General features: G+C 44.9%; 1 protein-coding gene across 1 annotated transcript in view; it reads right to left on the reverse strand.

Annotated features, from left to right (window-relative positions):
* Nucleotides 1-11,388, reverse strand: part of zeb1b (zinc finger E-box binding homeobox 1b) — a gene marked incomplete at its 3' end in the record, with an annotated part of 108,256 nt that overhangs the window by 96,546 nt on the left and 322 nt on the right. The gene's annotated exons all lie outside the window — the stretch shown is intronic.

The following is an 11,388-nucleotide window of genomic DNA, read 5'->3' on the forward strand; positions in this document are numbered from 1 at the left end:
TATATCCAGCCCTAGAAACCGTAGAAACCTGTGTAAAAAACTCGTTTTTTTAGACATTGTGAAAATAGCAGCGCGGCACCGAGTGCCGCGCTGCAAGCTTGTAGATCTGCTATTTTTGAAAAGTCGTGCAAATTATGTTGTGAGCATGTAGATCTGCTATTTTCGCAATAGAACCGTGTTATACAAAATGGAATGACTCTTTTCCATGAGGACTCCCATCTTTGCCATACCCTAGCTTTTGCTGAACTGACGCCACTGCAGAGACAGAGAGAGAGAGAGAGAGAGAGAGGAGGTGAAGCAAATGTAATATCTGTATCAACCACTTAAATGACACACGTGAGATTGTAAAGCTTTTATGACTTCATGCCCAAAATAGGGACAGCCGGGTTGAAAAAGTGGTTCATGGGACAAGATGAAAGAATGGACTGATCTTGGTCTATCGCACAGACAGAGAAGTTAATTTCATTGGCACTGGCATCCCAAGTCAAACTGGTCCCTGGTCAGACAGACAGGCTAAGAATGACAAGAATGCCAGGTGAACGCAGTTAACTGCTCGGTCGCATTGAAAACCAAACGCAGTACCACAAACCAGGGTTGGAGGACACCATTGGTATGGAACAAGAGGGAGTTATCAGCCAGCTTAGAAGTACAATTTTGTTCACATTTAACTTTCTCTATTCTGGAATTTGGTCCTCATGGTCACTACAGGGGGTCCTCCAAATCTTTGTGTGATAGAAACCTTTTTTCCTCCTTTTTTATGTTAACCACTTGAACCCTAGCATGCATATTCTAAGAACTTTAGCCAAAAATAGCAGATCTACAAGCTCACAACGCCTCACAGCGTGAGGCGTTGTGAGCTTGTAGATTGGCTATTTTCGGCAAAGAGGTTTGGTGTAGAGGGGAATAAGAGCAGACTAGGTACAGAGTGAAATGTCAAGTTTATTAAGTATTGACGGTTCAAGTGGTTAAATATCTGAAAACACAAATTGACATGAATCCAAAATACACTGATGATTGTGCTGTCAAACATTGAAACTATATGGAATCTCTGAAAAGGTTGTGGGGGTCCCTCCTTCATCTCTCTCTCTCAACTAAGGGGTCCTTGGCCTGAAAACGTTGAAGACCCCTGATTTAATCACAAGGTGCGGGGGTTATTTCTTTCTTTACATGGCGTCGTGAGGTTAAAGTAGAAGGGAGAAACCGTTCTGTGGAGACAGTGGAGGCTACTTGTTGACAGTCAGTCTGCTTTCAAACGCCCCCACAGCCCCGGCTGTAGCTTTGATCCACCTTGAGGGAGAAGAAAATACCCTGGCTAAACAGTGGGGGAAAAAAGGGAGAAAAAGCAATGGAGAAGAAAGGAAAACAGAACGCAATGGAACCTGCTTTGTACCTTTCCAGAGCTGATATTTGTTAAGGAAGCAGCAAGCAAGCGAGGGAGAGAGAGAGGGACCAACTGTAGCCAGCTGTCGAACGCTCTGCCGTTTTGAATCGCTCTGCTGTGCTGTGCTACAGCTTGGCTTCGCCAGCTGAACGCGGCTATGTCAACATAGCCGTGCCACCGGGAGCCGTTGCATGCTGGGAGAGCAGAATGGGGGCCGTGGCATTCTGATGGCTTAACTGCCCGTCTGCCACTCTCAGACACAGTCCATAATGGCTGCCACCTGCCCGGGCATGGGCGGGCATACTAGCCACTAAAGCAATAAGGCACTGCGGCCCAGGCAGGCACTATAGCCAACACCTGCGCTCAACAGTCAGCTCACCACATCAAAAAACCAGCCCACAGGATTAGCCTACTGCTGTGGAGGGGAGGGGGGGAGGGGCGTGGCCAGAGGGCGCCTGAAAAAAGCCACAGGCAGACGGAAGCCGGGGCGGGGCCAGTAAAAAAGGCTGAGGAGACCTGGCCCCGAGCCAATGGAAAGCAGGCGATGTGTTCACGCTGTGACTGACTGGGCAGTGGGCACAGAGGAACGCTGGCTACTAGATCTGTTCTGTAGAGCAGGGGTTCCCAAACCTTTTTGGCTCAGGGCACCCCTATAAATATTCTTTTCATCCGAGGCACCCCTACATTATATCCATCATTTTCACTCCCAGCACCTTATATTTATGTCATGTTTTTAGCGATTATGTTGCGAGGAAAACGTTGAGATAATAGCCATTTTGGTTAGAACTGAAGTTTAAAATGATACTAAATATTCTTTTAAGTGTCCAAATAAATTCCAAGTATTATCAAATTATCTCGCGGCACCCCTGGACTGCCGCCGCGGCACCCCAGGGTGCCCCGTCACCCACTTTGAAAACCCCTGCTGTAGAGTCCAGACAAACATGAGCAGGAAAGGTCTACAGCAGGGGTCTTCGACCACTTAGCTGGGACCCCCCTCTACATGCTGTATGAAACTGTGAGGCAGATTTTCATCGATTTCATCGATTCATAGACTTGTTTGACGGCACTGGATTTGTGTCATTGTGTTTTTTCAGACATTTAATCACATCATCAAAGTGTCGATATTTTGTAAACTTGACCTATCACTCTCTACTTGGTCCGCTCTTTCTCTTTCTCGAAAGTAGCCGATCTACAAGCTTGTAGATCTGCTATTTTAGGCCACAGTTCTCCTCAGAATAGGGATGTGAGGGTTCAAGTTGTTAATCTAAAATAATGATCCTATCGCACAAAGATTTGGCTGCCCCCCTGTAGTAACTCAACACAAATTGACATGAATCCAAAATACACTGATGATTGTGCTGTCAAACAATGAAACTATATGGAATCTATGATAATGGGGGTCCCTGCTTCATCTCTCTCTCAACTAAGGGGTCCTTGGCCTGAGAACGCTGAAGACCCCTGCTGTAAGCTATACCCTGGGATGGGAGGGTATCCTAAAAGCGACATACTGCCCGGGCCCATGGGGCCGTGCTGTTTATCGGTGTTGTTGTCCACAACGGTGTGTGATGGGCTTTGAGCGACCTGGGAGGATTTGAGAAGCGGTGGCAGTGTACTGGTGTCACATGGCATGGTGTGTGTGAGAGTGGAGTGCGTCTTATTTTAGCGCGAGAGGTAGAGATAAGGTGTTAAAGTGCAGGGCACAGGGAGAGAGGAAGAATGCCAGGGGAGAGAGAGAGAGAGAGAGGAACTTCTGTCTCTATACCAGCGGTTCTCAACCTGTGGGTCGGGACCAGGGACGTGCTGGCCATTGGGAAAAACTCCCGAACGGCCGGTTCATTCCCGGCCGGTCCAGGTCGGCCATTAGGAAAAAAACAAAGTAAATCGTCACTGTCGGGCAGAAACCTTGTATCTCCAAGTTTCAAATTTATAATTTTTTTCGCAAAGTAAAGCCCTACTTCATCATACAAGGCCGTCGCACTAAAGTAGTGAAAACAGCAGATCTACAAGCACACAACGCCTCGCACCGCGAGGCGTTGTTTGCTTGTAGATCGGCTGTTTTCACTAGTTTAAATCATTTTTAAAATGATAAATACAAAACAAACGGTTTTGGACATACAAGGTTTCCACTCGACGAGATCTCTCTCTATAGCGCGCAATAAGGGCCTCTCCAACTGTTTTTCCCGGGCTGAATCAGGGGCCCAGCACGTCCCTGGTCGGGACCCCAAATCATTTTGGGGGGTCCCCAGATGATTAACTTAATGTGCAACGTTGTTTTCTCTCTCAACGGTAAGCAACCCAACATAAAGTTTGAGTGTATAGAGGGCATCTGCACATTTCTAAAGTGACAATTCAAGGTCTTTGTAATACCTCTAAAATGACAAATTAAACATTGGCCAAATTGTCAAATATAAGAGGCAGAAATTGTGAAACGCGAGGCGTTGCGAGCACGTAGATCTGCTATTTTCACAATAGAACCGTGTTATACAAAATGTAATGCCTCAACTCTTAGTGCTCGTCAGGGTGGGGGGTCCCCAGTTAAAATATTACTATTTTGGGGGTCGCGGCCTGAAAAGGTTGAGAGCCACTGGTCTAGAATGTGTGATTCTGATAGCTAGATGATTTCCTTTTCTCTCTCTGTGTCTCTCTTTGAGTTGTTCTCCCCACCCCACACGGCAGTTTATTTAGCGGCCATGTTTACATTCCTGTTCAGTCAGCCTCTCCCTGGGGAGTAGATGTGAGTGCTGTGTGGCTCAACCTCTCTCTGTCTTTCTATCTGTCTCTTTCTCTCTTCTTGTCTCTCATTAGCCATGTTTCCATAAACTTATTCGAATTAGGGAAGCGAATTATCAGAAATACGCATTAAGACAAAGCGAATTTAGCATGTTTCCATTTGCGGGTGTCATTTGAATTAGCGACGGTCGCAAGAGTTGATCGGGCTGATTTTGTTTTGTTTTTTCAGACCGAACCTGAGCACTGCACCGTCTGCACGTCTGACTGCTGTGACTCGGTCGCTGTCTAGTAGTGGGAAGAAGGGGTTATCAGTCATCATCATGGCCCCAAATAACTTTTAAATATATTACAATTGGCAAGAGTTCCTCTCAATACTACTAGCTATACTAATAGCTACCGGTTCACCGGGAAAACCGCGGTCGCGTCGCTGCAGTGCTCATCCTGCAAGTTTCAGCGTCCTCTGGAAGGTCAGGTGGCCGATCTGCAAGCTCACAATGCGGCGCGGAGACGTGGATGCGAGCTGCTGTGAGCTTGTAGATTGGGCACTTCAGGCACGCAACACCGTGTGATGAGGAAGGGTTCGCCACCGATGGCTTGACTCCGGGAGGTGAAAACGGGAGGAATTTACACACGGTCCGTGTCACTCTGTGTGTAACAAACAACCGGTTTGTTTTGTGGGCTGGCTAACGCTATACCATGGACGTAAAGTGGCAGGGGAAATGGACCTAGAACGTCATAATCTATTCGCATTTATTGTCTGACCCGTTTCCATTCACTTATGCGCATTTAGTTTATTCGATAAAGGCTCAAAATCCTCCTCCTCCAAGCGGATAATCTTTTTTGCGGGTAATGAAAGTTTATTCGCATTTTGAAGTGTTTCCATAAAACCATTTTGCGAATAAGCCGTTAATGCGCAAAAAGTGGCTTTATGGAAACGCCACTATTGTCTGTCTCTCTCCTGTGGGATGTCTCCCTCTTTCCTTTTAGTTTGTCTTGCACTGACCAAACAACGGACACTTTTTTGTTTGGCTCTGCACTATCAGGTTGTGTTAGTAGTATTGAGTATTTTGCTTGTGTTTGACATGGCAGTGAGATATTGTAGCACTGAGCCACTGACTAGCATTAGCCGGGGAGCCACTGTGCCAAAATGAGAGAAGAACTGTGATGTCATGACATACTCCAAATTTTTGTTTTTCCTATTAATTTGGTCAATAAGGTACACAGAATGAGAGGCCTGCTCTGCCGGAAACATTGCGAAAAAAAAGTTTCCCATTGACTTCACTATACTGGAAAAAACACACCAAAAAAATATGCTTTAAGTAACATGTGAGGGGTCAAACTAGGGGTTCTTCATGATTCTGAATCCATTGCAAGCATTTGTTTTGCATGAAAAACATTCCAAGTTGGGCTAGATTTCAGCCTCTCAAACCTGTGGTAAGTGATGAGTCATCACTTTTCACCTTTATTTTGGTCCGTTTTCTAACACAAGGAATGTTTTTTGCTACTTAAAGCATATTTATTTTGGTGTGTTTCTTTCCTGTATAGTGAAGTCAATGGGACAGTGATACAAATGGCCATAACTTTTTTTTCGCAATGTTTCCGACAGAGCAAGCCTCTCATTCTGTGTACCTTAATGACTAAATTAATAGAAAAAACAAAAATAAAAAGTATGTCATGACGTCACAGGTAAAACCCTATTCTTTGAGCTTTTGGGCCTGTGGCTCCCCGGCTATTGACTGTTATGGACACTTTTGTTTGGCACTGTATTGATAGGTTGTGCTTAAGTATTGATATTTGCTTTTTTAAGTATGGCTGTTACACTTATGAGTGTTTACTGTTTTTGACACGTATTATGTATATATTCTTCATTTCAATTTGTGTTGTATCTATCTATCTATCTATCTATCTATCTATCTATCTATCTATCTATCTATCTGACTTCAATTATCTCTCTCTGTCTATCTATCTCTCTCTCTCTCGTTCTCCCTGTCTCTCTGCCTTTCTTTCTACATCTCCTTATTTTCCTACAGTATGTCTTCCTGTCTAACCCCCCCCCCCCCTCCCCCCATCCTAATTTAACTCTGGTATGTTGTCCTGGCTGATATAGACACACACGCGCACGCGCATACACATAAACACATGCGTGCCGTGCACACACACAAGCACACAGACACTAATTGCATTCCTGCGAGAGAGATTCATCCTGTTCAAGGAAATGCACAAATTTGATATAATTATCAATCACAACACAACAGGCAAGATGAGATCCCCCCCAAAACACACACACACACACACACACACACACACACACACACACACACACACACACACACACACACACACACACACACACACACACACACACACACACACACACACATACACACACACACACACACACACACACACACTCACTCGCACACGTCATCCATACACAATTCCGTTCCTACTGACAATGCTCTTACTCATCCTTTAAATGAAAGCCAAACAGATGAGTGCACTTTGTAAAAGAAAGACCACCCCCATCTCGTGGCAGTGGAACTGATATTTTATTATTACGGTCAGGACCAAGGTCTTTACAGAAGGTTAGATCCCAAGAAGTGTACGAAACACAAGAAGGCAGCTTCCCTGTCAGGCCCACATCTCATTACTCCGACTATGCGTGCGGTTTGGGTTAGAGATAGGGTTGGTAATAGGGGTGGGCGATATGGAAAAATACAATATCGCGATATTTTTCAAAGCTGTAACGATACACAATGCTTATCACGATTATTTTTCATGATGGTTTTTATGGTTATTTTTCAAGATACTTAGGTAACGAAAACTAAATACGGATACGGCACCTGTTCACTGACAAATGAAGCACTGGACAGCATCAGTCGTACCGTGGGTTAAACAGGGGCGGACGCCCAGGGCTCTGTATACGTGGTAACAGAGCAGGCTTCGGGGACGGGAGCGCCATAGGGCAGAGAGGCAGCAGAGGGTGGGGGCGGGCAGGGCAGGGCGGGGCGGGGCGCGGGGGCTAATTGGATGGTGCGCTGGGACGTCGCAGGCCTCATCATCAGACTGCCTGGCTCCTCTGGCCCCCTGGCAGAGCGCTGTCTGCACGGCCCTAATGACCGCTGACTCATTCAACACACCACCAACCACCAGCAACACCACGGCAAGATCTCTGAGCCCAGAATAGACCCCAATCCAGAGAGAGAGAGAGAGAGAGAGAGAGAGAGAGAGAGAGAGAGAGAGAGAGAGAGAGAGAGAGGGGAGGGTGGGGGTCAGGCTTGTTTTTATCCTAGCCTAAGTTTTTTTCTTAAAGGGGGCCTGTCACCTAAAGGGTTACTGTCACTTTAAGAATCATCTTAAAAAAGTTATTTTTATGATGTCATTGTGGGGATGCGCAATTATAAGCCAATCAAATTAATTGTCTGTATAGCCTGACTGTATGACTACTTACTTACTGTACTGGTCAGCTGTTGTTGGGGGGGCGAGGGGCAGATTACGCTGTGACATGAGCTCCAGACTGTTTCAGACCGTTTTCAGAGAAGCTCATGTCGCAGTGTAATCTGCCCCTCAACCCCTTTAGGTGACAGTACCCCTTTAAAGTAAAGCTAAAAACCCCAGGACAAAAATCCACTCGTCCTAGACAATTTGCCCTCCTGCATGGCCTCCAACTCCCTGTCGCACTTAAAACTATACAGACTCACTCCCTAGCTTCCACCGTGGACTGAAGACTCACCTCTTCAGACTCCACCTAAACCCATAGCACTACTGTAACACTCCCCTTCCCTCGATGACCACACATGAAGCTAGATAGATTTTTAGAAACGCTTTTTTTCTTCTTTTTTTTTTACAGATTAGGTGCATGGTCTATATATGTTATTGTTTTTCTAGATTGATATTCCTATGCATTTGTTGTAGGTCCTGCTGTTGATGTACTGACATATTATCTTGCTTATTGTATTGATGTATTGCCTGCTTATTGTAAGTCGCTTTGGATTAAATGCCTAAATTGTACATTGTAATAAACCCTTTTGTAAATCCCGCCCCATTCTGCCCTGTTACTATGATGGGACATTAACCCTGGGCAGATTGTTTTTATAGTGGAAGTGGATGGGATTTTTTTTCCCCTTCATAGCCTCATTACAGCTATATAAAGTACCAAAGGAAAAACACCTAGGTGATATTAATAAAAAGGGAAGACAAAGGTACAGTAGTTACATTGCAAAACAGGGGGTTTACCCGAAAATATATGTTTTAATGTGTTTAATCCCAGTGGGACAGAATCCTCTTTGCAGATTCTTTTATAGTGGAAGTGGATGGGATTTTTTTTCCCTTCATAGCCTCATTACAGCTATATAAAGTACCACAAAAAACACGTCTACGTGATATTAATAAAAGGGAAGAAAAAGGTACAGTAATTACATAGCAAAACAGTAGTTTCCCCCCGAAAAATAAATGTTTTAATTAGTTTAATCCTCTGGATCAGAGATAGAAAGAGAAGCGCATTGCATCTTGGGTACTAGGAAGAGGACAGAGAGAATGTTTCTCCTCACATAATAGGCTGCTTTTCGTAATTCTGCCCATTTAAATTATATGTACCCAATCGTGACTCTTAGACCATTGATAAGGTACATGTGAACTAGTTTGTTGAAGCTTATTCGTTATGATGAGCGAGATCGCTTGACGCTTGCCGTCGCTATCACCGTACCGGCCGATCTCCGTGTCGCGCACTGCGGACAGTTTTTGAAAGCCTGAAGCAACATTCTCCACTGCACAAACTCCACCCCCGATAGCAAAAAGTGAATGTTTTTTTCTGGTTGGCCAGTCAGGGAGTCTCAGGGACCAATCAGAAGGCTGACAAACGGTCTATTGTAGAGAGACGAAGAGAAAGGGGAGGGTGGAGAAACGGGGCTTGTTTTATCGTACGTTTCTTCGTAAAGTCGAGCCCTGCTTCATCATACAAGACTGTCGCACAGAATTGGTGAAAATAGCCGATCTGCAAGCACTGTGTGCTTGTAGATCAGCTATTTTCACTATGTTAAATCATTTTTAAACTGATTAACACAAAACGAAGGGTTTTGGACATACAATACAAGGTTTTCCACCCGACACAACAACATTACGCTCCCATGAGGAAGCGTTCCGTGTGTTCTTTCTATTTTTACCATTCGTCCGTCTCTCCTATTCCTTCCTCATTCTATTCTAATCTGCTCTGTTCTTGCGTAAATCTATGCCGTTGCTCACATTCAGCAGTTTGCGACGCAAATGACCTCACCAGGCAGGCAGTCGGTCAGTCAGTCGCTGCTGGTATAATTCTGGCCTGGTCTTTGACACCATGTGTTCAGCCTGCACACCATGTCGGACAGGCAGCCTGCATGGCTTAACGAGGCTTTAAAAACCCACATGGGGAACGGGACAGAGGCTCGCTCTGTCTTCAGCTGACCACGGGGGGGGTATGGGAGGAGACAGAGATGTACGCCTCCCATCTATACAGGGACGTGCTGGCCATTGGGAAAAGCGGGACAACTCCCGAACGGCCAGCTCATTCCCGGCTGGTCCAGGCCGGCCATTAGGAAAATAAATAAATAAAATGTCGGCCTTCGTTCCATTTTGGGGGCTGGGCGGCAAACAAAGTAAATCGCCACTGTCGAGCAGAAAACCTCGTATCTCCAAGTTTCAAATTTGCAAAGCCCTGCTTCATCATACAAGGCTGTCGCACAAAAGTAGTGAAAACAGCAGATCTATAAGCACACAACGCCTCGCACCGCGAGGCTTTGTGTGCATCCTTGCCAAACAATTTCTTCACCAGTGTGTTCGTAAAGGTGTCTAGTAACATATCTAACAAATATTGAAATTCAACATCCCTAGCAAAATGCTTGACAGCTAGGGTAATTCTGGGTCTCATTCACTGTACTATAAGGGAAAAAATAACTCCCAAAAATATGCTTTAAGTAGCATGTTAGGAGTCTAACTAGGTGTTTCTAATTATTCTAAATCCATTGCAAGCATTTTTGTTTTGCACAAAAAAACATTCATTGGGCCAAAATCAGACGCAAAATAAACGAGGTGTATGGGGTCCATTTTTTGGCCCAATGAATGTTTTTCGTGCAAAACAAATGCTTGCAATGGATTCAGAATAATTAAAAACACCTAGTTAGAACCCTCACATCCCACTTAAAGCATATTTTTTGGAGTGATTTTTTCCCTTATAGTACAGTGTATAGTAAGCGAATGAGACCCAGAATTACCCTAGCTGTCAAACATTTTGCTAGGGATGTTGAATTTCAATCTTTGTTAGATATGTTACTAGACACCTTTACAAACACATTGGTGAAGAAATTGTTTGGTAAGGAATTTATTCCCAGATTTGACAGGTATTTTGCTAATTTTCCCTGACTAATCTATACAGTATGGCCTCTGTGCACCATAATGGTAAATGGCTGTATAGGCAGGCAGGACTTTGGAGAAAGACTCCTGATGCTCCCAGAGATATGGATAAGGAAAGCCCTCGAGCCGTGCCACAACACAAGCTCCTTAAATTACGCCACACGGCCAGGAAGCTACCGCTGTGGCAACACTGAGGGAAGGTTCCCTACACGCCCATATATAGAGACAGATGGACGGACAGAGAGAACGAGAGAGAGAGAGGTATGAAGAGGGAGAGAGAGAGAGAGGTAGGAAGAAGGAGAGAGAGGGAGGGAGGAGAGAGGAAGAGCTTTGAGTGTTTTGCAGCGCGCACTTATGAAAATACCTTAACGTGTCAAAATAACGGCGACTTAGTAATTGCAGAACATTCTTCTGCCTTACGTAAAACCCCGGGTCGGATCAGGGAAAAAATCAGATGCCGCGGTTCATCCGGAGTCACGGAGGAAAGAGAGGTGATCTAAGGATGAGTTTACACAGCGCACGCCCCGAAGCATGCGTGCACACGAGCGAGCGCACCATTATCCTCCTTTATCGTCTACCTCCTTCAAGTGTGACATTTTGATCGACTGACATTTTCTATTGACAAAAAATGCATGAATATTTGTTTACACACTGTATCTGTCAAAAGGATAAAAATACAAAAAAAGCTTCAGAGCTTATAGTTCCCACTAATCTCTCAAGAACAGGAATGTAGTGCCACGCTAAAAGGAAAAGGAACTTTTCTTTGACGATGGCAGATTGGGTGAACCAGTGAATACATTCATACAATTTCCAATGTACTAGAGCAGGGGTCTTCAACGTTTTCAGGCCAAGGACCCCTTAGTTGAGAGAGAGATGAAGCAGGGACCCCCACA

Source organism: Nannobrachium achirus (genome assembly GCF_963921795.1).
Source record: "Nannobrachium achirus genome assembly, chromosome: 21".
Taxonomy (NCBI): Eukaryota; Metazoa; Chordata; class Actinopteri; order Myctophiformes; family Myctophidae; genus Nannobrachium; species Nannobrachium achirus.